The sequence below is a fragment of the Phalacrocorax carbo genome, chromosome 2, assembly GCF_963921805.1.
Source record: "Phalacrocorax carbo chromosome 2, bPhaCar2.1, whole genome shotgun sequence".
Taxonomy (NCBI): Eukaryota; Metazoa; Chordata; class Aves; order Suliformes; family Phalacrocoracidae; genus Phalacrocorax; species Phalacrocorax carbo.
This window is the reverse complement of record NC_087514.1, coordinates 45,637,495-45,663,594: the sequence shown is the minus strand read 5'-3', so window position 1 is coordinate 45,663,594 and position 26,100 is coordinate 45,637,495. Positions and strand designations below refer to the sequence as shown.

General features: G+C 42.3%; 1 protein-coding gene across 2 annotated transcripts in view; it reads left to right on the top strand.

Moving 5' to 3' along the window:
- The first annotated feature begins 2,247 nt into the window (after positions 1-2,247).
- Positions 2,248-26,100, top strand: part of SNTG1 (syntrophin gamma 1) — a 351,074-nt gene continuing 327,221 nt past the window's right edge. For both annotated transcript variants that reach the window (XM_064442735.1, XM_064442736.1), the window contains exon 1: positions 2,248-2,725. The gene's annotated coding sequence lies outside the window, so the exon portion shown is untranslated. The remainder of the gene's footprint in view (positions 2,726-26,100) is intronic.

Sequence of the window (26,100 nt, the reverse complement as noted above, 5' to 3'; positions counted from 1 at the left end):
AACCCAGGTTTGAGAGTGGAATGTGAAGGTGGCTTCAATACTGAAAATGGAGGAGGTTGTCCCTGTTGCAATTTGAGTGTGGGACTGGCTCTAGCCAGCATAGTTAAAAGATCATGAAATAGTATGTTTCCACTTTGTTTAAAAACTGGGCTCTCAAGGGTTGGGTGTCAACTGTCTCAGCAGGGCATGAGCAAGGGGGGTTACAGTTCCACTTCTGGACTTTGAATAGATTTTGGTTCATTACATTTCACTTATTTCAATTCTCAGGCATGTATTTTAATCATCCTAGTCCTAATATATGTATAGTTGTAATCATTTATTTTTCAACCTTGTCAGAACTGTCTGTTCAAACATTCAATCTTTCAGTAGAACCACAATAGGGCAGATAACTTCGTTGGCTTGTAGCTATCAAGAACTCTTTTAACATCAATCAGTATTAAGAAACAGGGAAAAATAAGGATCTGTATCTCTAGATAAGAACTGAAGTACAAATCTGTTCAATTAGGCATGAAACCTATCACTGCATATTCTCATACATTTATCAACTCAACACTTAACCATACTCTTCAGAGCAACTCTATTATCTTTGCACTTAGCTTGCATGAAGCCATCTTTTTAAATCCTTTTCCCCCTTAACGGCTTGCTGCGCATTACTGAAGCTAGTATTTATAAAAGGAATTCATAAGGAACAGAAACATTTTTGTTTGCACCAGCTTGGTGGAAGGAGACCCCTTAACTGTAAGGTGCATATAATTACTTTTCATTCCAGGAAGCCTTAAGAAGTTGAGAGGAAGAGGGGTGGCAAAGGAGCTACAGAAATGCAAAGCTCAATCTCCTTTAATTTTGACCACCCTCCCCGATATCCTTAGCTCGACTACAGAAAAACATTTCCAAGAGCTAAAACGGGGCCCAGAGGATGTGGATGAGGCCACGGCCGCTCCCCCCATCCCCAGTCACTAGCAAGAGCACCCTGACGGGCCGGCTCTGCCCCCAGCCGCGATGGAGCTCAGGCTCCGTCTCCCTTGCGCGACACCCGCGGGATTTCCCCGCAGCTCCCCGCAGCGGCGGCGAGGCCGCTCCGCGCCCGCGGCAGCCGAGCCCGGCCCCCGGTACCGCCGCGGGGGAGCCCGAGGCGGGGGAGCGCGTTGCTGAGGGGCGGCTCCGCTGGCCGCTCCCCCCCGGGGTCCCTCTTTCTCCTTTTCCTTCTACATTGATTCTCCCCCTTCCCCGCAGCCTTCGCGGAGGCGGGTGGGTGCGTGGCGGTCCCGGTCCCGGTCCCGGTCCCGAGGGGCTATCCGCCTCCCCCGCGGCGGCCGCCCCTCACCGGCCTGTGCGTGTGGGGCGTGTGCGCACAAACGTGTATATATATATGTGTGTGTGTAAGTGCGCGTGTTCTATATACGTGTGTGGGAGTACATCGCACTGCTCCCGCACGTTACGACTCTCATTTCCGCGCTGCCCGACGGGGCGGGCGATGTCCAGCGGCGCGCCGCGTGCCGCCGTCGGAGGCGCGGACGTGGGGAAGAGGAGGGAGGGGACCGGGCAGGGGCTTTATCGGGGAGCACCCCCGCACACTTGGCGCCTTTTGAGCCCCCTCCTTGCCCGAGGCTGCCCGGGGGAACGGGGCTCGCTGCGCTCCGCTGCGGGGTAGGGGCGGCAGAGCAGTGGCCCGTCCGCGCAAAGTCAGCCTGGCAAAAGCGACACAACCGGCACCAAATTTCTTCCAAACGTGGGGGCCGGTGTGCTTTCCCTCCGGCGAGCGGTCGGTCTAGAGCCGATCACGCAGCCAGGAGAAACGGCAGCCGGGGAAGTTGAGCAGAAACGGAGGCTCACTGAGGCGGGAGAAGGGGCGGACAACTTTCCCGCCTGGGCACGGGGGAGCGCGACAGCCGCGGCTCCTCGGGACGCGGGAGGAGGGCTCCGTGGGCTCCGTGGTCCCCCGCGGCGCCGAGGCCGGGAACGCGCTGCCCCCGCCCGCCGGAGGGCGCCGGCTGCCGCGGCCGGCCGGGCCGGGCCGGGCCGGAGGGCCGCGCTCCCCGGACGCGCCCGGCCGAGCCTCCCGCTGCCCGCCGGCGGCGGCCCTGCCTGACGGCCCGCTCGCCCCGCTCCGCCACGGGGGCCGGCCTGGGGGAGGGCTGCGCGTCACCGGATCTCGTGGCACCGGCAGCGGGGCGGCGTTACGGAGCGCCCCGGAGGCGGCGGCGGGGGGGGCGGGGGGGGGGGAAGGGGGGCGGGCGGGGGTCCCGGGCGGGGCCGGCATCGCCGCGGCTGGCTGCGGCCGCGGTGGCGGCGGCGCGCCGCCTCGCCTCCCCTCGCCTCCCCTCGCCTGGCCGCGGAGGGGCGGCGCTGCCTCCCCGCACTCCCCCGCCCGGCGCCCCCGCTCCGTCTCCGGGAAGGGCGCGGGGAGCCCCTGGCTCCCCCTCGGCGCGGCGGCGGCGGCGGCGGCGGCGGCGGCTTGGGTGCGATGCCGTGCTAGGCGGCGGCCCGCCCCCGAGGTAGCGCCGGCGGGAAGGGGCGCCAGTTGCCGGGGCTGCGGCTGGCACCATGGGCACCGGGCTGGGGGGCGCGGCGGCCGGGCTCCCTGCGCGCTGCGGCTGAGCCCGGAGATGTGCCGGCGCCCTGTGGAAATATTTTGGAAATAGCGCGGAGCGGCGGTCCGAGGAGGACGAGCGGCACAGGGTTTCACCAGCCGAGAGGAGGTCGCCCGGCGGTGGTGTATAGGCAAGTAAGTGCTCCGTCGCTGCCGTCGTCTCGCTGCGTTACCTTCCTCTCGAGTGACTTTTTTGTTCTTAATTTTATTTTTTCATTTGCGGCTGTTGGTCGCCCGCTCCTGGTTTGGAGGCAGGATGGCCGGCGGCGCCAGCGGCAGTTTTCAGGCGCTTAGGTGCGGGGAGGTTCGTGGCTGGGATTGCAGGGGAGCCCCGCTCCAACTCCGCCGGAGTCCGCCGCGGGCATCGCGCCGCTGCCGTGCTCCGGAGGGGGAGCCGGGGAGGCAGCGCGGTGTCCCAGCGCTTCCCACTTCTGCAAGTGAAAGGCGTTAATATAAAATGCCTTCTCCTTTGTGCTGGGCTATAGCTACGTCGTCGGAGTCTCTTAATTGCTTTCCATCAGCGCGTCTTGTAGGAGAGAGGCAGGGTGCGCTTTAGCCATTCAGACCCACTTATGGATTAAGATAGCGAACCCACAGTGTTGATTTTCATGCTTTTAACTTTCTTGTGCCCTACCTGCTGATTTTCTTTGAGATGCTCTTGCTGTGAGGTTATGGCTTGCCCAGCCTTGTTTGTTTGCTTACTTTTAGCCTGTGGATGTTTATTGCTATGCTTGACATTGTCATGAAACAAAAAGTTGAACGTAATTTATTTCAGTATGTGGAGCACGGTTTGCAGGCAGGGGACTAATTCTGCTCTCGGAGGAACTCCACTTCAAAGGAAGAGGCCCGTGGGGCTGTAATCTCTTGCTAAAAACTCAGAGAGCTCAGAGCAGACCTGTCGCACTGCAAAGAGTGAATTTTCCTGTTCACCTTTCAGCACTGATAGCGTATAAGCTAAGTAGCCTGCCTTCCCGTATCTATGAAACACCTGTCTCTGAAACGCAGGGGATAGAGATGTGAATTCTGGACAGGTTTGGGAGAAGATAGAACTTTAGACAGTGTTTAATTAAGTTTACTCTTATTTATTTTCTTGGTGTCTCCTCTATGAGCCTGAAAACTACAATCTTTAACAGTGACCTTGATGTATGTTCTGTTCTAACATGAAAGCGGCACAGAATAAAAGCATTTACACAGATTTATAGCTAAGCTCTGACATTTCACAAAGAGCTCAGTCAGTTCCAGTGAACGTGGTAGTTTCAGGAAGGGTACCGGGCATGGTACGTGTGTAGGAAATAACTCGGGAAAATAGCTTGCTAATAGTGATGAAAGTACAAGTTGCAATGTTCGAAGCATATGTTCATGCAGAAATGTCACTGCGCGTGAAATGTTTGTTGAGTTTTAGATACTTATTTTTCTAATCAGTGAGATCTCTAGAGAAAGGGATGTGTGGGTGTGCATGGCAATCTCAGAGCTTCCCAGGTTAATGTACTTTGATTTGTCAGCAGCAAGATATCTTTTTTATGCACCAAAACGCACATTTTTTACATAGATGCAGTATTGACATAATAAGACTAAAAGATGTTGGGATGGCAGTACTGTGAATGTGTAACTAACTCAAGTTTATTGCAGGAAGATAAAGTACGCCTTTCCCTTAATGGTGGATGGGGCTCATGGTGGTTAAGCTGGTTGAGGGGAATGCCATTTGTTTCAATGCAGTTCACAGAGAGCTTTCCTGTGGTTCATATTTCTGACTCTCTGAAAATACTGTGAAACATGAGTAGAATAACTGTTGCTAGATGTGAATGGACCTGAACCTGTCCATTACTGAAAGCACACAGCTTCTTCTGTGTCATATCAGAAAAAGTATAGTTTTTAGCTAAGTGTGCCTATGGCTTTATTGTAGTAATTCCTTCCTCTGTTGCAGAGTGGCAGGCTTTCACTAGGCATGTGCAAGGGAGATCATAAAACACTGAAGCGTGCACTGATCTGGAATTCATTTGGGCTATATATTACGTTTGTGGCTTCCACAATTAACATTAGCAACTGCTTATACCTGATTAAGTAAATAAATGGGTATTAAAAACTGTATCAGCTTTTGTCACTTCTGATGCATGTTATAGAGCCCTTTTCTTCCTTTTCTTTTTAGTCCTTCAGTCTAATCTAATGCTATACTTGCTTTTCGCCTGGAGAGGAAGAAAACATAATTTAATGATGCATCATTTGGCATTTGCAGTATCTTGTCCCATAGCTATGAGATAATCTAATCAAGGTCCCTGCCACTGGATTAAAGAACATGCTGCTCTAGACTTTCACTTACAGCCAGGTTTTCACTCTCTTACATCGCCAAAGAACTGAGTTTTCACAGGGTCTGATAGAAAAAAAGAAACATTTCTTTTTCTGTTAGAAACTTGAAAAGAAAGGGCAAAGTAAGACCTGAGGTCTTTAAGGATATATTTATAAAATGACAACTTCTAAGATGTTAATCAAACCCCTTTATCATTACACAATTTTTCTTTTACCTGGTTCCTGTCCGAAAGCCTTTCTGCATATTTATATTTTAGTTTTAAATGTGTGTAGTTCTTAATTTTAAAATCTCAGGAGTGGCGATCCTACAGATCACTGTAAGGGTATTCGAGGATCCTCGTTAATGTTCTGTATCGCAGTTTGCTTGTATATTTTGAATCAAAGAAAGATTTCCAAAGTACAGTATATTCAACTTTATAGCATGCATTTTTATTTTAATACTATGCAAATCTCTTTAATAGAGTAGATGTTGACTTGATCCAGAAATTTGAGGGCAAGCTCAGAGATTACATTTCTTTCCTGATTTTTTTCATATTTGCTCAGGCATGCTGTTTGGCTTGTCAGGCGTAACTTTCATGAACTGAGGGAAAGACCTGTAAGCGGAATGAAACATATCAACAGCTAAGCATGGTTCTTCTAGTCAGCCCAACCCAATTGAGTGTGTCATTTCTATTTATTCATCCTAAATCAAATATTAAAACAAAGAAACAAACAAACAAGAGCTGTAGTTTGTCCTTGTAGTTTGTAGTCAGTTCTGCCCTCTCAAGTGCTCAGGTAAGCACCATTTCTTCATGCTTGTAATTTAGCACTGGTCCTTGTGCCTGAGCTACTAGGAAAGCTATGATACTGTCCGTATTTCTTACCAGTAGTCATGGCCAGGTTTGCTTGCATACATTATTAAAAAGGTAAGGAGTTGTAGTGAATAATAAGAAATGTCAAATGGATTTAATGTGTAGTCTTTCTTGGCCCTTCTCATGGCTGTGCTTTCAGTTCTGGTTTCCAGGGAGAGGACTGGGTGTGGGAGGGTTGAATCCCAATTTGAGTGTGCTGCATCAACACGTACCTCTGGCACTATGCTGTGACATTGGCTCAGCATGATTACACAGCCGACCTTCTGTACTTGCCCTGAGTTTTACCTACCGTAACTGGAGGAGTCAGAAAGCCTTGCTGTCATTGTGGCCAAACTAAATTTTCTGCATTCCTGTTGCAGATCAGAGGAAGGAGAGAAAGCATCTTAAAAAAAACCCAAAACAAAACAGATCATGCCTCAGAGATGCAGCTGTAATCAACACCAGGGAACGTAGGGGAGACACAGCCAGTGAAATTCACATATGTATTTAATTATCCAAGGGAGAAATTATTATCCATCTTTAGAGATTGATTTAGTAGGTGATGTGTCTGCTCCTTAAGAGGAAGAGGAGCTACGTGATATGGAAACAAAGCTTTTTTCCACTGTGCGCTTCAGATGTGGCTGTCACTGTCATTTGGGCCTCTGAGCCTTATCTTCAGTAATTAGCTCAAGTTGGCCAAAAGAGGTGGAACGCTCGGTTGTGTGATGAGTCTGGTGGAGCAGGAGCCAAGGGCTGGGTTGTTTCCTGGGGACTTGATCTCTTCAATTTAGTAATGGGTAGAGGGAGACTAATAAAGAAGAGTGTTTGGGATGAAGTTAATTTCACAACTTATTCTCCAGTTTGCTTTGGGTAGTGTTGGACAAAACCCTAAGAGTTCTTAACTCTGATACTAATGTGAGAGTAATAGTAGACTTAAGTTACATACCTGTAATTGTTCTAAAAGGTAGGGTTTTGCATGTGAGGCCAAAACATGGGTAAATGATACTGCTGGACAAGGTTTGCTGTGCCACTCAGGTATTCACAATTACTTTAATGATGAGGCGTAAATGGTTTGTGAAAGGCTGAGCTGTACCTTCCACTGCGAAAAGTAGGATGACCCCCATGCCAGGAGCTGAACACAGCATGTCCAGCTTCCTCTGAGGGTGGAAGGGGATGTTCCTGAAGTGGAACAAGCCCTGGAGAGCGAAAGTCTGACACTGAGCTCGCAGGGTGCTTTTCAGCAGCCCAGAAATTCCTGTGTGAGATGTGGTTGAGGTAAAGGCACTGATGTTTTACTGCTGTAATACTGGTGCTGAGACTGAGTCTGTGAAAGAACTCCTGGCTTCAGAGATGCCGTGAGTGCAACTGATTGTTGGCTCAATTGATTATTCTGCAGATAGTTATAATCCAGATCTCATCTCAAGGGTGTTGGATAATTTTTTTTCCCCTATGAAGTATTTGTTACTTGCTGTTAGATTCAGGTGTTCCTTCCCTGGTCGGGTGAGATTCTGGTTCAAGGGTGTGCTTTTAAAGCTGATGACATCAAGCGCTTCTGAAGTGTTCGTTGCTTGGAGCTTCCGAGATAACATTATCAGAGGAGGTACAGTTTATTTACTGGATTATTCTAAAACTTGGGTTTAATGTTTTTTTCGTTCAATCTCAAACAATCTAGTTTTTCAAATAGTGGACAGCGTACTATGTTTCTTGTTGAAGATGTTAGAAATTAAGTAAATTTTATATTGCTTTTGGTCAAATTATTTAAATAGACTTACATTTAACTGTCAGCAGAGGCTGTTTGAATAAAACAAAACACATCCCTTTTCCCCTTCCACCTGTTAAATTGAATTTATTTAAAAGAATACAGCTACCCACAAAGAAGTAAGAATGGGAATGCTGTTGATGACATTAATTTTTCTTCACCCTTCTGTCAAAAACTAAAGGGAATTTGAAATTGTCCTGTACAGACGACAGAATCTGACAAGTGATAGTAATCCCACCCTCTGATTCCTTCCACAATGTAAAGACTGTTTTGCTACTTTTGTTGAATTTAGTGTAAAATTGTCATGATTTCAATGGCTATAATACGAAGTTCCTGGAAGTCTTCTCAAAGTTTGATATTCCTACATAATATAGTTTTTAATATTTGCCTTAGTATAAAGCATCAATTCTGAAATTATTTTTATGAAATGCTTTGCTATTTCTAAATATATCTTCATTGAAAAATTATGTGAGACGGCTTTTTCTGGTTGGTCTGCATGGCAAAATGTTTTGACTATTTTAACAGTTGTGAATAATGAACTGTATGTTTCAGCTTCTGCAACACAAATGGACGTTGATTTTCTTTGGCTTGCTTTTGACCCCTAAAGAAGTAAAGCAATTAGAGTTATGCTTGCAAGAGAACTCTCTTCTCTCTCTCCTATCATTTGATATGTATTATAAACAGCCTTTGAGAACTGATCTATGTTAATCAGATTTTTTCAAGTTAAAAAGGAGGGGAAAATCATCAGCTCTACAGTTGTCTTGCAGCCCTAGGTTTCATCACGCACAGCTGTCTGCCTGTATTCATTACCAGTTGGTATCACAGCTGTATATGCCTGAATGCAGCAGAATTCACACGGTACTTCACACAACTGTTTTAATCGCTTATTAAATGGCAGACATTTATATGGCAATGTAAGGGTTTGGTCCATACAGAGCTCTTGTCATGTAACAAAACACAAATTGATGCATGCACAGAGCTCTTCACTGATGATAGACTTGGAGTAGAAAAGCATCAGACCTGTGTCTCTATGGGTTTTAACATTTGGAGTGCCTTTGTTCTTATCCTGAGGGTTATGTGTTTTGCTTTTTTATGAAACAACTTTATGATCACAGAGTGTAATATAAAATAAAAAGTAGTCTTTTCAAAATCACTGTTAGGCTTTAACAACATGGAGGAATGGATGTAAAAGCAAACTGAGGTTACAGTTCCGAGGAGCCTGAACAGTTAATACATTATGAATGGGGCATGATTGGCCACTGCCAGGGGTGCAGTTAGTGGCAGGGCTCCCTGTCGGCAAACTAAGCAACTCTGCTAATGCAAGTGCAAAAATAGCAATGCTATTGCTTTTTCAGCTGAACAAACTTCTCAGTCAAATACAGTGATGTTCATGAAGAAATTTTACCGGAGGAAGCCTGCTGTAACTCTGCTAGACATTTCCAAGCAAAGTATATAGAAACCATGACAGCATCTGATGATTATCTCCTCTCGTTTTTCTTTAAGTCGCTGAGATTAGGAAGGACCTTCCTGGATAATTGAATGCACAAGTAGAGAATTTCTTTCTACAGTATGTCATTAGTCTTTCAGCTAGTTAATTCTTAAGCATCTGTAATAATGGTTCATAATATGCTTCTTTTCACAAGTTACTCTCTTATGCAGTTGTAAGGTTGCCTGGGCAATTTTCTTGGGATGTCTTAATTAAAATTGCCTAAATTTCAGTTTATTAATCTGTTTTATACAGCAGCTTTCCTTTTCACTACATTAAATAGGCTCCTAGTAATCTGAGCTGATTTTACTGATCAGTGATTATACATTCTTTCTGTTGTGTTATTATCTATGTTCTCAATGCCATTTATATACCTATATAAGTTTGCAGAGTTTCTTAAAAAAGACCACCTTCCTATTTTTGGGAGATGGACCATATTCATTGCATGCTCTGACTGATGGAGAAATCCAGTTGTTAACAGTGATTTGATACTGTCATTTATTTCTATGCTCTTACATCACATGCACTTCCATGTACCTCTATATTGTCTCTTTTTTAACCTCTTCATAATGATATTACAATAGTTTTTCCTGAACTGAAAATCTCAAGGTTAATCTCAAGCATTATTTATTTTCCTCATGCAGTACAGTTTGTATCCAATTGATTCTGCAGTATTTTTGTGCCCTGCTTTTGTGTGTTTTTGTACAACTCTTTATTAAGATTAATATATTATCCTTTATATACTTTGTGTTTACAGGACTGAATCCATGACTTTTCCCCTTTGAAATCAGACTTGATTTTTCCTTTTATAATTAACTCTTTGCTATTACATATTAGCTGCAATTGTCTAACAACAGAAAAGACATGCTTTTTTGTGGAAACACGTTTTTGGAAATAGAAAAAGAAATATTTGAGGATCGATTCTCTTTTGGCAAATTACAATAAAACCATCCAGCATCTACTGAAATTAATTGGACTTTTTCTTTTTAGTTCATACATTGTATACGGGCACATTTTTTTCAGTATTGAACAAGATTACTTAGGTCTTATTACTTTTAAGTATATTTTCATGTTTCAATTCTGGACTAGCTCATTTTTTCCTAAAAATGATAATTTGGCTTGATACAACTTTATTGTTTTTTTTCAAGGAAATAAGGGATTGAGGATATAGTTTGAATATATAGAAAAAATTAGATTTAAGGTAGAGAATATTACACTGTAGACCTTATTATGTCACATTTGGAGGAGAGCAGAAAGCCTGCTTGGTTCATTCAGTTACCCTATTGTGTTGTCACTGTATTGAATATTGTGTCTAAAAAACCTGATAGTGTGCCCAAGATAAAAATCTTAAAATAATTGCTGTACAACGACTATTTTTTATCAGAAATAAGATGGGAAATTCTGCAACGCAGGAAAGATAGTAACCAGCTACAACAACCAATCCACATGTTAAGGAAGAAGTCTGTTGTTCTGAGAGAGAGATTGAGATCCCTCAGATTCCTGTTAGGCAGGTGAAGTGAGTTTGGGGATGATGGTAAAACTCAGGAAATGGTTTAAATATCAATCCTTGAATAAATGCTTTGTTAAAATACAGTGAAAAGAGGAGTTGTATGCAGAGTGGCCAATACAGGGGCAGGACATCCAGTTTTGAAAGGGTCATCTGGCAAAGGACGGGAATCTCTGCTCCCTCAGCCTCCAGGCTTTGCTGCTGAAATGTTTGGCAGAAGGTACGGGATGTCAGTATTGGAGCAGTGGAGAAGGACTCCTGTGGCATTTTTTGTTAGCTCTGTGTTTCAGCCTGTGAAACCAGTAGATTCCAGACAGCCTGTTTTTGCGTAGGTAGTGAATCCAGTCAGAGTGATCTGGACAAGCTCCTACGAAGCTCTTGCACCTAGGAGAATGGATTTAAGGAATTTGCAGGCTGGTACAGCTTCCTGCTGAGCTTCTGACACCCAGCGGGGTTTAGGATAGCACGATGCTGTGTTTTAGGGGAAGAGTTTTCCTCCAGTCAATATAGACCAACATTTTTGCAAGAGGCAGTCCTCAGAATATGGCACCTGCTTCGCCGCATTATGTTGTTTTCTAACAAATTTTTCTTACAAGAGTGTTTGTTACAGTAGATTCAAACAGGAATGCCCTTTGGTGATTTTATTTTGTGTTCAGTTTCAGGATATTTTAATATTCTTAAACACTATGAAGAAATGTGATGCCTACCTATCCTGAAAAAGTGTATCAGAGAAGAATCAAATATATTTTCTATTGGGTAGCAGTAGGGAAAGATTAAGACCTGATCTGAAGTGTCTCTGAGAAATATCCCCAGACTTAGTGCATGCCCTCTAGTACCGAAGGGGACAAGCTACAATAACTTGTCACAGGAAGTTGCAATCAGGAACCTGCATATGCAGGTGAACGTATCTACATGTGCTTTTGTAGGAGAAGATGTTATGCAGCTGCTGAGCTGAGACATTACAACTCTTTATGCAGGGAGAGATGGTACCTTTAATGGGAATTCCTCACCCTAACTATGCCTACCATAGTAGAACCAGGAGGTATTCTCTGAATCTTAACACTAAAACCTTAGAGTCCTAAAAGCGTCTTTCCCCTACTTCTGTCTTAAAGGAATTAATTTAAATAAAGCTTTCCTTATGTCAGTGAAATGCTTACCAAGTAGAGCAGGAGCTTTTAATGGCTTATAATGTATTATGAAGAGCAGTAGTAATGACCATTCAGCAGATCGAGCTACAACCTCTTTAAGTGTTATAAAATGCAGATAAGATGTCACATACAGGTGTTCATTAGAAAGAATGATAGTAGGTGCTTAAGGGTACTGATAGGGAATTCTGCTGTTTTCCACTCTTTTTTTTTTTTTTTTCCACGTTTTACTCTCAGGAGCATAAAAAGGCATAACACTTTCCCTGCTCCCTACTCAATGGTAGTACTGACCACCACGTGTATACAGCAGTATGCCTTCTGTGCAGTTCTTTAATGGCTGCAGGACTGTAAGCCTGAGATCACCAGCAGCTGAGGTCGTAAGCATCTAAATAGACTGTATGCAAGAAGGCAGAAAAATACAGTGGGTTTGCATTTGCATTCTTGATGCTGTGATAGAGAGAGGATATGTGTGACCCTTGAGAAGAGGAAAAGGTGAATAGCTACATTTCTAGGCAAAGCAGAGAGAGAATTGCAAGGACAGAAGCAAGATGTTTGATGAGAGAGCTGCTGTCCATGTCTTGAGGGGAAAGTGGTGTTTCTCAAGACTGCAATTGTTCAGTAATATTCAGAATTACATCCTTGAATTATGGACCTGCTACTCATGCAGAAAAGTTCTGCCAGAAGCATGTTCCCTGTCCATATGAGAAATGTCTGGGAAAGACTGTATCTGTGTCGTTGTTCTCCATAAGTCCCATTAGCTCCCCAAATTTAAACCAGGACCTCACGTGCAGGAATTCAGTTGCATCCTTAGGTGGACCACTCACTTCTGTGGGTCTGTTTTGATGTAGTCGAGATGCTGTGGTCCTTCACGCTATCTGAGGTTGGCCTCTTAATGCACGAGAAGCAAAGTGGAAACGGGTGAGGTCCTCAGGTTGTCTCATGTTAGGAGAGATGGAGGAGTGGCATCATCAGGATTTCTCTTCCTTTTTGCCCTGCCATACATGTATATACATGTATCTCTAGCTCAAGTTAAATGCTGCAATAAATTGGGCTTCATACACACATCTGCTCTTGTGATAGACTCTACAGTGCTCAGAAGTCTGTGAAGACTAAGCAGAGTTATGGATCTCATTTGACAATTCTGATTTCCTTAGGAAAATTGTCTGGGCACCTTCCTTTCCAGCAAGTAGAGCTGGAACAAATAGCTGGAACCACCTCTAAAGGCAACTGTAGAAGTGTAAAATTAAGACTGTGAGCTTTCTAAATACTAATTCTGCTTCAGAGAAATTAGATGAGAAGGAGGCTGCTTTCACGGATCAAGTGTCAATATTACTCCAGTTGCAAGGCGATACACAAGATTAATTTATATTCCTCATTTTATGGGAGCAGAATTGTCTTTTTCTGGATGGTGAGGCATATTTTAGATCTTCCTACATACAGAATCTCTCTCTACAGGCATTTAAAGTGCTGGAAAAACTTCTGCACAAAAGCTCACAAAAACCATGCAGTACTTTGAAGTTTTGCAATTACAGCTAACTATCACTTTCTGCAGGTTTATGACATGTAAATAGCTCGAGATGCTACTGCAGGGAAAGCTAGTCCTTTATATAAAAAAAATATAAATCTGTAGTAGTAACCTGTATTTATGACTCTATAAACTGCCCTGCTGTGTGTTCAAAACCTATGGTTTTGCCCAAAACGCTCGTCTGTTCGTCAAAGCTTTTTGTTAGGTTAAAAAGAAGGTATAATTATATAAATACCATCTTTTATTTGAAAGTTTTTTTTTAACACCGTCCATCTGAAATGCACTCTTGTATTTAGGAATTATGAGAAACAACGTGAAAATATGCTTTTCAGTACCACAGAGTAATGCTAGACATGAAAATTATGGTCTCTTACACAAGCCAATTGTCTTCACAGTACTGGGGCACATTCAGGATGCAGATTAGGGGCAGTGTTTGACCTTTGAGTTTTTGACTGTGCAAACAAATCCAACACAGTGACTGCGCATGCGACATGCTCTAGATTGGGAATAACTGTATATACCAATAACACCTATCTATGCAGCCTTCGCTTGAGGATGAGGGTCCCTCTACAGCCTACAAGTCAAATCTCCAGAGTGATGTTTAAAACTAAAATAAAGGGAAGTAAAAATCAATAAAGAAGTAATTTATCCAAATAATTACTGTAGGAAAAGTCACACATCAGTGCGATATGCAGCCGTAGGCTGGCTTGGGTAACTGACATCGGCAGGTTCTTGCTCCTAAACATGCAGAGAGGCTAACATGCTAATTGAGAAGGGGCAGTTGCCTTCTCATTTCTCCTACTGTTTTTCCTCCCCCAGTAGATCCATACCTCAGGGTGAATTTAAGCTTTGGACCTGGAGTCTCTGGATCTAGCATGTAAATATTCCCAGTAATGCTCTATGACATCGTTTCCAGTGATTGCCTTGTTTGTGTGTACTGGGTGAATGGGAGGTTGACCCTTTGGTGTTCCTCTCAAATCCAGTATCTTTTTTTTTTTTTTAAGGTGGTTTCTCATAGTTGTACTTCCTAGACTATGATAATTAATAATTTAAGTGAGTGATGATTCTGATTTTTCATCTGCTTGTGTATCCTGCATTATTTGTGCAGTGTTGTCTAATACAGTCAAGAAGAAAACTGAGAAGAGCCAGAGTTAGCTTTTGTGCCAAAGTCTGGGGTCCAGGAAAGAAGCCTGCATGTTTAACAAAAGCAGAGGTTGTTGTCATGGGTCATAAAATACAATTTTTTATTTTTATTTTTTAAGATGGAAAACTTTTTTTGTTACATGCAGCAGATATCTGAAGTGAACATACTGCTACTCATAATCAGAAGGCTCCTCAGTCCTGTGGCTGCTGGGAAGGGTACACTGTGTGTTGCTCTCCGTATAGAGAAGTGGTTCTTGGGATAATCTTCATGGCAGTTGTACTGCTGATTTCCTTAGCAGCCTGCGTGCGCTTGCCTGGAACACGAGTGCAGGTGTTTTGTAAGAGGATGAGAGGCATGATGAGTGACTGAATCAGCTCTGTCTCCCTCAGCCACGGAGAGGGTGTTATTCTACTGTAAGCTCAGTTTTCATCAGTCTGGGAAGCCTTCGATTTACTGAAATATGCAAGGCAGCTTCTGAAGTGTGTAATGATTTATGTGATGGTCCCTTCCATCTGAGTAGCTACCTGGTATCTGGGGCCTTGCTGGAGTGCTCCCGTTGAAAGAAGATAGAAGATGCATATTGGAGATTTCTGTGGTGGCACCCTTTTTATTTACAAAGATTGAACATAATGTTTCTGTTAGAGGTCAGTGAACAGATAATTGCTTGTGGCAAAAATCACCTTTGGGGTAAGTATTGTGCTCCACAAAGCTTGGGCTCTGTTTGTTCTCACAACCATGACTGACATGATGTCTCTTCCTGTCTCCCGTCTTGTGTATTGTGGCTCACCAAGCCTTTAGCTCCTGTGTTTGCATTCAGTCAGCACCAGGAAGGCCACCCATTAGGTTCTTTGTGGCCATCTTCTTGGGTGGTAGCTTACAGGACAGCATGCGATTAGTTGTGGTTATTTATGAGAGTCATAGTTCTGAGACTTACTTGCTGGAAACCCATGAGATCTTCAGCATAATAAACCTATAATGGCATGATACAATGATATAAAAGTACATAATTCAAAGAAGAAATGATAAGTGGTGAATGTTTCTTTGTTGTTCACATGTACAGCACTAAGCGTAGATGGTACCTCTTTGAGGTGCAAGATGCCGTCATGGTAGAAGTGAAAGTGACTCGAGTTACAATAACTGGTGTCAACTCATCTGTGAAACTTCAGAGGTAAAGTTTGTTTCTATTGCTGGCTCCTGACACATATATACAAAGAATGTATTTCTCTTAAATTGCCATAAGATTTAATTTTGCTTTTTGGCCAACTTTTCCCTGAAGGGATGACAAAACTGGTAATTTGAGAGCAGCACATTTTATTATTTTTGAGGATGGTCCCTACTTAAAGCTTTGTATTTATGATTTCCCTCCGCAGTATTTCTGTTATATCCTTTACAGGCTTATCACTTGACAGTGTATGTTTCTAACATATTTGTGTGTATACATGTGTTTGTAATAGATACATGTTCATATATCTGTGTTAAATATGGTATACTAAGTGCTTGTCAGCCTTGACAGCCCTGGAATTTGGAAATCTATAATAAACCCCTCTGATCATGACAGTGGCCACATTATGTGGCTGGATGTTCTTGTGACTTCTTTTAGACATACATAAAGCACGTGGTGGCCAGTGCTTGTACAGGAGTTGACCCTCTTTCAGATAACATTTCTCACGCTGTGTACCCTCGTCAAATCTATTCAGAACTGCAAGTGAGGATTGTCTTCCTGGCCTGTTGAATCTTCTCTTTACATGCCTCTGCTGGTTCCTCCTCAAATCAATCTGAAGTGCTCTCTTTGTTTTCAAGGGTTTTGCTTGGTAAAGCTGAGCATTAGGTGCTGTATTCAGCAGCGTATTGAGATTTTTGTTCTTACCAACCAGTCCACCGCTGTCCGAATTGCCTGTTCTGTCCCTTAAAATTTCCATAATATGTATTTTTCTGTCCCATATGAAAGTAAAAATGCTCTACTTGAAAATCTGCTTTTATAACGTTCAACTGTCATCTTAACTTCTACTAGGATGCTTGCAGATGCTTTCCATCTGGAACTGATTTAAAGCCTAAACAAGAAGTTTTTTTCAGTGGTTCATTTTGAGTAGTTTTATATAAGTAGTTTTATATAATTCAGTGAGATCTTAATGCGTAATTTTTGAGTAACTGAAATTTTGCCTTTTTTAAAAAACTTTCGTCCTGCTAATCAAATAATAGAATCTACTCAATGTATACTGTTGTGTATTAAAATATCTGGGCACACAGCATGAAAATAATATTTCTTGTTTCAATAACTATGCTTGAATATTTAATTTAAAACTATTTAATGCACATGTATTCAGTGAAATTGCAGATGCTTGATGTGAATGTTTTTAGACAACTGCCTTTAGGCAGTACATACCAGGCTAGGGCAGAATACCTTGAAATTTACTTTCAGCTTGATAAAACATCCCTGTTTTGTTCATGGATGAATCTTCAGCATTTGGTGGCAGTTGTGGCAGTGGTTGGTGTTAGATTCCTTGGACTTAAACCTGTTTCCATTTAATCAGCACCAGAAAATTCAAAGTTCTGGTGTCAAGAGATGAGTTTAAAAATGCAGGAAAAAGGACTTAAAAACAAACAGCTTGAACATGTGGAATTACATATATCAGTTTGAATGTGCAGTGAATTAAAAAAATCAGTGGGTTAGTGAAGAGAAATTTTACTCTTGAATCCAGGCTGTGAAGATGTGAAGTGTGGGGAGACCCAAAAAGAAGGCGTGGATCCTGGTGTGTGCTCAGCCGGCTGCTGCCTGAGTGCCCATCGTGCTCATGAAACGGTGGTGTGGGCTATGAGCTCTCAGGCAGTGCTGGACGGCTGCAAAGCTGACCTGCCTCCTCTCTCTGAAAACAAATCTTGGTCTTCTTTTTTGTACTGCATACTCTCTTCCTCAGAGTTTGTAGTCCAAAAATAAGAGAGCAAACAAACATACTGCTGGAGGAAAGGAGTGGTGAACCCTTTTTAACTAAAGGGAACCTGGGCTGGGAGGTGCGGGCTGATGAGAAGCTGTGTGAACAACTGATAGTTAAACTGGCCTGTTAAGATTTTTTCCCAAATTGTCTTATCTATAATTTAGAGGAATTTTACCCCAAACATTTTTATATGTAATATTTTTTGTTACTGAAGTTTAAGTAAATTTCAAAGCTGTAACTTGTTTTAATTTAAACTCAGTTATTTTAGTCTGGCAATGTCAAGTGTACTGATAGAGCAAGATTTCAACAGGGAACTGGAACTTCTGAATTAGATTTCCTCTGTGATTACCCCATAGGCTTGAGCAAGTCGCATAAATTTCTTTTGGCTCGTTTATCCCATTTAGCTTAAATTCATACTTCGTGGACACATGGGTTAGTACTTTGAAACTTCATTAATGAATGGTTACATAAAGGTTTATTCCCAGTAGTTTCAGACAGTGGAGGCACATAGTGTGTTAGATACCGATTTACATGCGTTTTTGGTTTCTTAGAGTATTTTGCATGATCTAGTAACAAATTTCAGTATACTTCAAGTCATTGCTTTCTCTAATGTATTATTACCTTTTTGAAGAACATTACACAAACCTGGAAGATAATTTGATTAATTGTAGGAGCATTTAAAAAGGATTTGTCTAAATCTAGTCTTGACATAAATTAAATTGGATATGAAGTCCTATTTGCTCATTTTCCAGTCTCTGTCTTAAATGATACATTGTAAGGAGGAACATTTGGAGGTCTTAGGATTCGCATACTATAATAAGCACTTGAAGGAATCTCTCTGCAAGCATTTTGTCTGTGAATAGAGCCACAACTGCTAAATAAATTTATACTTTTTCTACTACAGCACTGTAAAAGGACAAAGTGGACTGTTATATAGAGAGCTATAAACTCCCCAGATAAATTGCATTTTTTTTGGTATTTAAACAAACAGCTGAACATACAGGATACTAACCTGTGGTGCTTTTTAAGTTCTGACTTTTAAAATTTTTCTTTTCCTATGTTAGTATTTAGTTTCAAAACTGCTATAATTCCATGGGCAAATTTAGATATGGATTTGACATAATGTTACATTTTTCCTGTTATGGGAAAGAATGAAAATAAAACTGAACTCTAAGAGTAATTTGAATGAAAGTGGAAAGATAGCCCAGCATGAAACCAGCTGCAAAACACTGTCAAACCAACTATTAACACTTGCTTCAGCCTCGCTGTAGACAGACTTATGCTAGCATGGGTCTCTGGCTTTAGCATTGGCCAACACATAGATGTCCAGATCATGCACCCTTGTGCAACATAAACTCTTGAATTCCTGCTTTGCTGTTATTTACAGCTGTAGGTAGTTTTTTTTTTTTTGCTGAGGCATAAGATTTTAAGGGAACGATACTAGTTTATAGAAGTGAAATGGTCATTAATAAGAATCACACGCTTTGATAAGACACCAGGATGACTTCACCATCTTACCAAATATTCATGTTCTGGCATGATCTCTAATGTATTAGGAATATGCATGTAGAATTGATGACAGTTACTGCGTAAATAGCATACCAGTAACAGTGTAAGGGAGTCGTCCCCTTAAAAAAGAGAGAGAAAGAAGACCTGTCTCTCATGATTCTGTCTGTCCCACAGCATCTTGTCAGTGGCTCATTTTGTAGCACGAGTCAGTGAGCAGGTGTATTAGCTACTGATGTGAGACAGTAAACCACTTACAACTTACATTGTGCTATCCTTGCACTCAATATATGTTCATTAACAAAGATTTCTAGTGCCACTGCCTTTCTCTTCCACAGCTGCCTTGTTATCATAAGGCAACAGCTGTAGTTGATACTCAGACTGCCTCACCGTTAGGGCCATGCTTTGCTTAATAAGACATTATAATTTCAGTACAGTATTTTGACATAGCATTGAGGATTGCATAATATTTTCTCTTTAAATAGGATAATCCACTGTGGTCTTGCATGTATTACATTTACGTAAATAGCTGTGTGGTCCCACCACGGTAGGACCTCGGTTCCTCCACAGCAGTTAGTAATTCTGCAAGCAGTCCTTTCATTTGTCTTCATTTTATTTTAAGGTGGTAGCTATCTATCAAGAATAAAAGCCCACTTTCCTGGTGGATGTATTAATTGCCAATAGGATTAATAATGGAGACTCTTGTTTTATCCAGCTATGTGTTTGCACAAAACCTTTAGGAAATGTTATTGTCGGTACCACTCCCTCTATGACCCGTTTTGCTGAAACTGAGTTTGCGGAGGAGACTCCAAACTCATAAATGCTCTTTGGAGATTTCCAGACATGCAGGTATTTCTCACACGTTCACCCTTGTGTGGGCATGTACATGCAGCATGATAACACAAACTTAATTTTCTTAGGCAATCAAATTAAAAAATAATGACAGCTATGCCAACATGTCCTTTGGTTTTCTGTTACTCTCTGGATGTTTTGCATACTATGTTGTATTTCACAGAGCAGAACGACTGTGTATTTATAGACAATATATTGTGAGTCCTAGTTAAAGCTTATTGTGGACACATTGGTTTATGATACAACTGGGGAATGCAGTTTATTAACATAGTTGGGAATATGAGACATCGGCTTCCATTAATTTGTCTGAGTACTTTTTAAATTATAGCTGGGGGACTGTGAAATTTACTTTAGTGTTCAGCACATGGGCTAAGGGAAGCTGTGATCAATTGCAGTAGGGATTTTGCAAGGAAACTGGATGGATGGAAGGCTAAAAAGCGTCTGCTGCATAATTCTGGGCTCCACAGTTCATCATTATCCAGTCACAAAGATTAAAGCAATTAAAGCTGAAGAAGCTCTAAACCAAGAGCTGCTCAACAAAGTGTCCAAAGGCACAGGAGAGCCCTAAAACCTGGTTCAAATGCACAGTGATAAACTTCCAGATCCGCTATTTGCACGGAAACTTTATTACTATTTTAACTTTTTAGTTGCCTCTGTCATATATCACTCTCCCATGCCAGATTTTCAGTCTTTGAAAGAATAGCAAACATCTCTCAAACAGAAAGAAGAGTCACTTCATACTTGTTCGTTCCTGTGGCAGTGACACAGAGGATTACGTAGTGAAATTTTTTGCTTACTGATTGGAAATACAAATTTTTCCACTTTTGAGCTTTACTGTTTTTGGTGATAACTAACACGCTACAAGGAACTTCAGAGAAATTAACAAGCGCATTTATGGCTCCTGCATTATGGGGGAAAGGTTGTTCCTAGAGTTACTCAGATCCTCCAATATTCATGCAGTTCTCTTGAAAATAAAATGTGGCATTCAGAGTTGCATTTTTAAACTGTGTTAAACAAATTACCTCTAGAACTGAGGTAAAAACATCTTGCTACTAGCAAAATTGGCACAAATTGTAAATTGGCTTTGTGCTTTCTGTTGGTTTCTGTTCAGATGAAAGGTTTAAAATGCTCTTGTCTAGCTGAGTATATTTTCAGTAAAAAGACTAAAATTTCACAGTGATAAATTCTAGTAAAATTGTGCTTCTGGCAGAATATTAGTGCAGGCATGCTATGGATACCTGGGAAACTGAGAGCCTTATGCTGAATCGGACTTGGGAATACTGAAAAACATTTGTTCATGGAAACAAATATCCTCCCCCAGTTTAAGGGAGAACATATCCCCTTAAGCTAGAGAGCAGGGGCACAGGCTGCCCAGGGAGGCTGTGGAGTCTCCTTCCCTGCAGACATTCAAAGCCCGCCTGGACGCGTTCCTGTGCCCCCTGCTCTGGGTGTCCCTGCTCAAGCAGGGGGGTTGGACGAGATGATCTCCAGAGGTCCCTTCCAAGCCCTACCATTCTGTGATTCTTTGAATTTTTGGAAGTGCAAAACTGATTGTGTCAGTATGGTATGTGCTTCAGAGGTTTTTCATAAAGCCCACAAAGAAGGGAAATACCCAAATATATCTTACAGGTCTTGGTAAGGAGCAAAAAGAATTCTGAAAAAGACATAATTTACCTTGGCTGTTTGAATGCTAGTTAAGAACTGAAAAGAAACAGGTAGCAGAAAATGTGAAAGGTGAGGAATGTGGTCACATGCAATTTTTTCATATGTTCTGAGACTGCTAATTTTAAAGGCTAATTTTAAACAAATAACAGGATCAGTACTCAAAATCTTGTAAGCACATCCATGTGATTTTAAAAAGTATTTTTTTTAAGCAAGAAGACTTTTTTATGTGCGGTACTGAAACATACTGGTCGATTTGTATTCCTTTTACGCCTCCACATATCAGTGACCTGTTTTGCTGAATATATGAATTCTCTTTCTTATATTTTTCATCCTCTTCTAGCCACTCAGTGTGCTTTATACTCAACTAAAAAAAAACCAACCACAACTTTATCTGGTGGCATCAACCAAGCGAGTGAGAACTGTTAATTCTATGCTAAAGTAACATGCATTTACCAAAGGTTCACAAATCACTACTTTAGAGTTGGGAAACAAGTCAGGCAAGTTTATATCACAAATGGAAATAGTGAGCTGTGTCTAATAAACTCGTAGCTCAATGAAAAAAGATAAACTAAGTTCATCGGGTCTGAAGCCAAGAGCATTGCTACAGGGAATGTATAATGCACTGTGATATCACTTCCAGTGAAAGCTTTATGAATAAGAGGATAGAACATATTAACAATTATGCCGATGGCTAGGACTAAATGGAATTATACCTGCATTAACTGTACTAACAGTTTTACCCTTTTCCTTTTCCTTGCAATTCTTAGGAAATTATTTCATCTGAAATGAAAACAAAGCGGGATATTGCAAAGCAAGCATATTGTTACATCTTTGACTCTAATGAAAAATCCTTGGTTGATGTGCGTAATTGTCTTTTTGGAAAATGAGGATTTATTCAGTGAAATGTAGCCTAGGGTGTAAAACAACTGAAATGCGAATGCAAAGCTCAGCATTGATGACCTTGGTCATTTTGGAAAAGCCATGCTAAAAGAGATTAAGGTTGATCAAGACCCTTCTGGTTGTTTTTTGTCCTCCACTGAAGGCATTTACTAGGATTCCTCTTATGAGTTCCTGAGCATTAATTAATACAGAAAACGATGCCTTTATTAAGTGGCATTAAGGTATCACACCGGAATAGTAGTACTTGGCACTCACCTGTGCACACTATTTTGTGCCTATGATGTCAGATGCGCTGCTCTGCACTATGGACCATTACAAACTGCACGTGAGAGCAATCTGATTTACATCCAAGACCAAAGTTATAGAATCAAGCAACAGCAAAGTCTGGGAGGGACCTTGGAAGATCATCTGGTCCAACCTTTCAAGAACTCATTCACAGTTTTATCCCTGCTGTCAATTTCTATGTAGACACTGATAAAACATATTCTTGATAGATCTCATAACTGATAAAGTTGTACATTGGGTTTGCGCGGCAAGGTTTTGATAGCGGTGGGGCTACAGCGGTGGCTTCTGTGAGAAGCTGCTAGAAGCTTCCCCTATGTCCGACAGAGTCAATGCCAGCCGGCTCCAAGACAGACCCGCCACTGGCCAAGGCTGAGCCCATCAGCCATGGTGGTAGCACCTCTGGGGTTATGTATTTAAGAAGGTGTGTGTGGGAAACCTGAGCAATAGCAACAGCAGCCAGGAAGAAGAGAGAGAATATGTGAGAGGAACAGCCCTGCAGACACTAAGGTCAGTGAAGAAGGAGAGGGAGGAGGTGGTCCAGGCACCAGAGCAGAGATTCCCCTGCAACCCGCTGTGAAGACCATGGTGAGGGAGGCCCTGCAGCCCAAGGAGGTCCATGGTGGAGCAGATATCCACCTGCAGCCTGTGGAGGACCCCGCGCTGGAGCAAGTGGATGCCTGAAGGAGGCTGTGACCCCATGGGAATTCTGTGCTGGAGCAGGCTCCTGGCAGGACCTGTGAATGCATGGAGAGAGGAGCCCATGCTGGAGCACGTTTGCTGGCAGCACTTGTGACCCCTCAAGGTTCCTGAAGGACTGCATCCTGTGGAGAGGACCCACGCTGGAGCAGTTCGTAAAGAACTGTAGCCCATGGGAAGGACCCATGCTGGAGAAGTTCATGGAGGAGTGCCTCCCGTGGGAGGGACCCCACGCTGGAGCAGGGGGAAAGTGTGAGGCACCCACCCCCTGAGGAGGAAGGGGCAGCAGAGGCAAGGTCTGATGAACTGACCGCAACCCCCATTCCCAGTTCCCCTGCGCTGCTGTCAGTGAAGGAGGCAGAGAAAATCGAGAGTGAATTTGAGCACAGGAAGAAGGGAGGGGTGGGGAGAAGGCGTTTTAGAATTTAGTTTTTATTTCTCATTATGCTGCTCTGATTTGACCGGTCATAAATTAAGCTAATTTCCCCAAGTCGGTTCTGTTTTGCCCATGGCAGTAATTGGTGAACGATCTCTCCCTGTCCTTATTTTGACCGACAAGCCTTTTGTTGTATTTTCTCTCCCCTGTCCAGCTGAGGAGGGGGAGTGATAGAGTGGCTTTGGTGGGACCCTGGTGTCTGGCCAGGGTCAACCCACCACAGGTTAATTAAGCTTCTGTAATTGAGGAATGAAGCCTAAACTATGAAAATGTCACCTAAAGCACTGGAACAAGAAGTACGGATCAGCTGAATTTGCTTCTTATAGTGAAACCAGCACTCGCACTGTCAGTGCTAATCTGTAAAAGGGTTCTGGCACCTGACCATTACTTTCTGAACTGGAATCTTATGAGCATGTGTGATTATTCCTGAATAGTTTTAGATGTCCTGGAGTACTTACATTATAATGGACCACATTTGTTGAAGAAAATAAAAGGCTACACTTCTAGTAATGTGTAAAGTGTCATAATTTTCTGAGTCTTGCAGTTTTACGTTTCTCTTTTTGTGGTGGTAATTTTATCAGCAATACCTAGTTTATCTATACTTATCTCTCTTTATGTATCCATTTTTATATACAATTTAAAGACTTTCTTTACCTCTTATTTCTCTTCATTTGGCATTCTGTCAACACAATTTATGCTTTTCTTGCCTCCCCCCATCTTCCTGCCTATAGTTATCTTACTATTTTTTATCCTAAATTTTCTTTAGTGTTACTGGTGTAACTGGTTTTACTTACCTCTTTTACTTCCTTTACCCATTTCTTGCAACTTAACGTTGTCGTTCTCCTTTTGTCCCCCGTTTTTTTTCTGCATAGATGTTGGCAGTCATGGAAATAGTCATGTCTGAAAAAAGATTCTTTTGTACATCATAGAATAGCACTATTTCAGATGGTATTTTTGCAGATGTAACTGTGAAATAGTGAGCAACCAACATCATTAAAGAGCTTCAGCTCATCAAAAAGTAGCATCTAAACAGCGTTTTTGGCTTGACCACCATGGAAAATGAACCAATCAGCCAGTAAAAATTTATGTCTAGTAGGGACTATGAATACAGGCAGGAGGAAAAATGAGACTCTGAGCAGTAGGAGCTCATGCGTGATGCCTTTATCATAGTCCTTGTTTCTACTCTTGTGTTGTGAACTTCTGGTGATCTTTTGGAAGCTGGCTAGGTGCTTCTGGTATGTGGAGAAAATGCTGCTATCCAGAAAATTCTTCTTTTATTGTGTACAGCCTTGGTAACCTCTTCGATGCTTTTGTTATCACAGAGATGGACTTCATTTTGCTTAATGAGCAATGAGACTGGATGGGATAGGCATTAATACAACTTGGACCACATTGTGGAAGAAAGTTTCCTTGCCACAGTTAGATCAGATGGTTTTCTCCCACAGATCTTCTCTGATAAACATTAAATCTCTGCTCATAAGTTGCTTGTAAGCTTTAAAAAGCTGATTTTTTGTTTTTATTTTACTTTGTTTCGCAATATCTCCCCAAGGAGGGCCTCAACCCTATTTATTCAGTTTCCTTAATTACAATAGTATTTTTTGCCTGCTTTGTCATTGATGATACACATAGTCACAAAGGGTCAGAGCAAGTATTACCTGTCAAGAGGAAAGTGGGACGTAAAGCTGGCACCAGAAGGGACTATTTTAGGTAGGAGCTGGTGAATGGAGGAGGTGGTGGTGGCTGTGTTACTCTGAGTTTGCAGGCACCAGGAGAGCAGTGTGTGCTGCCCCTGTCCTCCTTCGCTCCTGGCCGCACCGTGTGAATGAGAGGGAGCTGTGTCCGGGACGCCACAGGCACCAGGGCTGTTTGTGCCCGTGGTGACTCTGCTGGCTGAGCCGGCATCCTGCTAGCTCAAGCGCAGTGTGGAAAGCATCAGGGCAGGTAGCTGGTCCTGGCTTCACTGCTGTCTGCCTGGCTTCCTTCCTCACTGAGGTGGCTGTATGTAAGGACTGACTCCTGCATACATTTCCACGCGCCATTACTTAAGTGATTGAGCTGGAATATAAATCAGTGGCAGCTAATATTATCCATAACTCACAATTAACAGTTCCTTCCTTGTGCTCTTATCTTATTCTCTGGGTTTCCTGGTTATACTGTAAGTGGTCCTTTCAAAACCTCTTGCCAACCCTTCTAAAACAAAGATGATAAATTGTCTAATGCCTTTTTGTGTACTGTATGACAGTCTGTTCTTCTAAATAATTTATTAGCAGAAAAATTGCAATGAAAGCGTGACTCCGGCTTCTTCGAAAAATTCTTATTGACAATTTATGATCTTTCACAAAATATTTGTGTGTTCAAGAACAAAAACGAACCAAGAGACAGGTTTTGATATTGTGTCAGTGAGTTCATTGCACTTTTACATGTTTCTCAGTAAAAAGAGATTTGAATCCTAGCTAATCAAAGTTGAATTGGCTCAGATGAAATGTTAGGATGCCTTCAGTTTTGAAGAGAGCATGGAAGAGCTGGAGTGCAGAGTA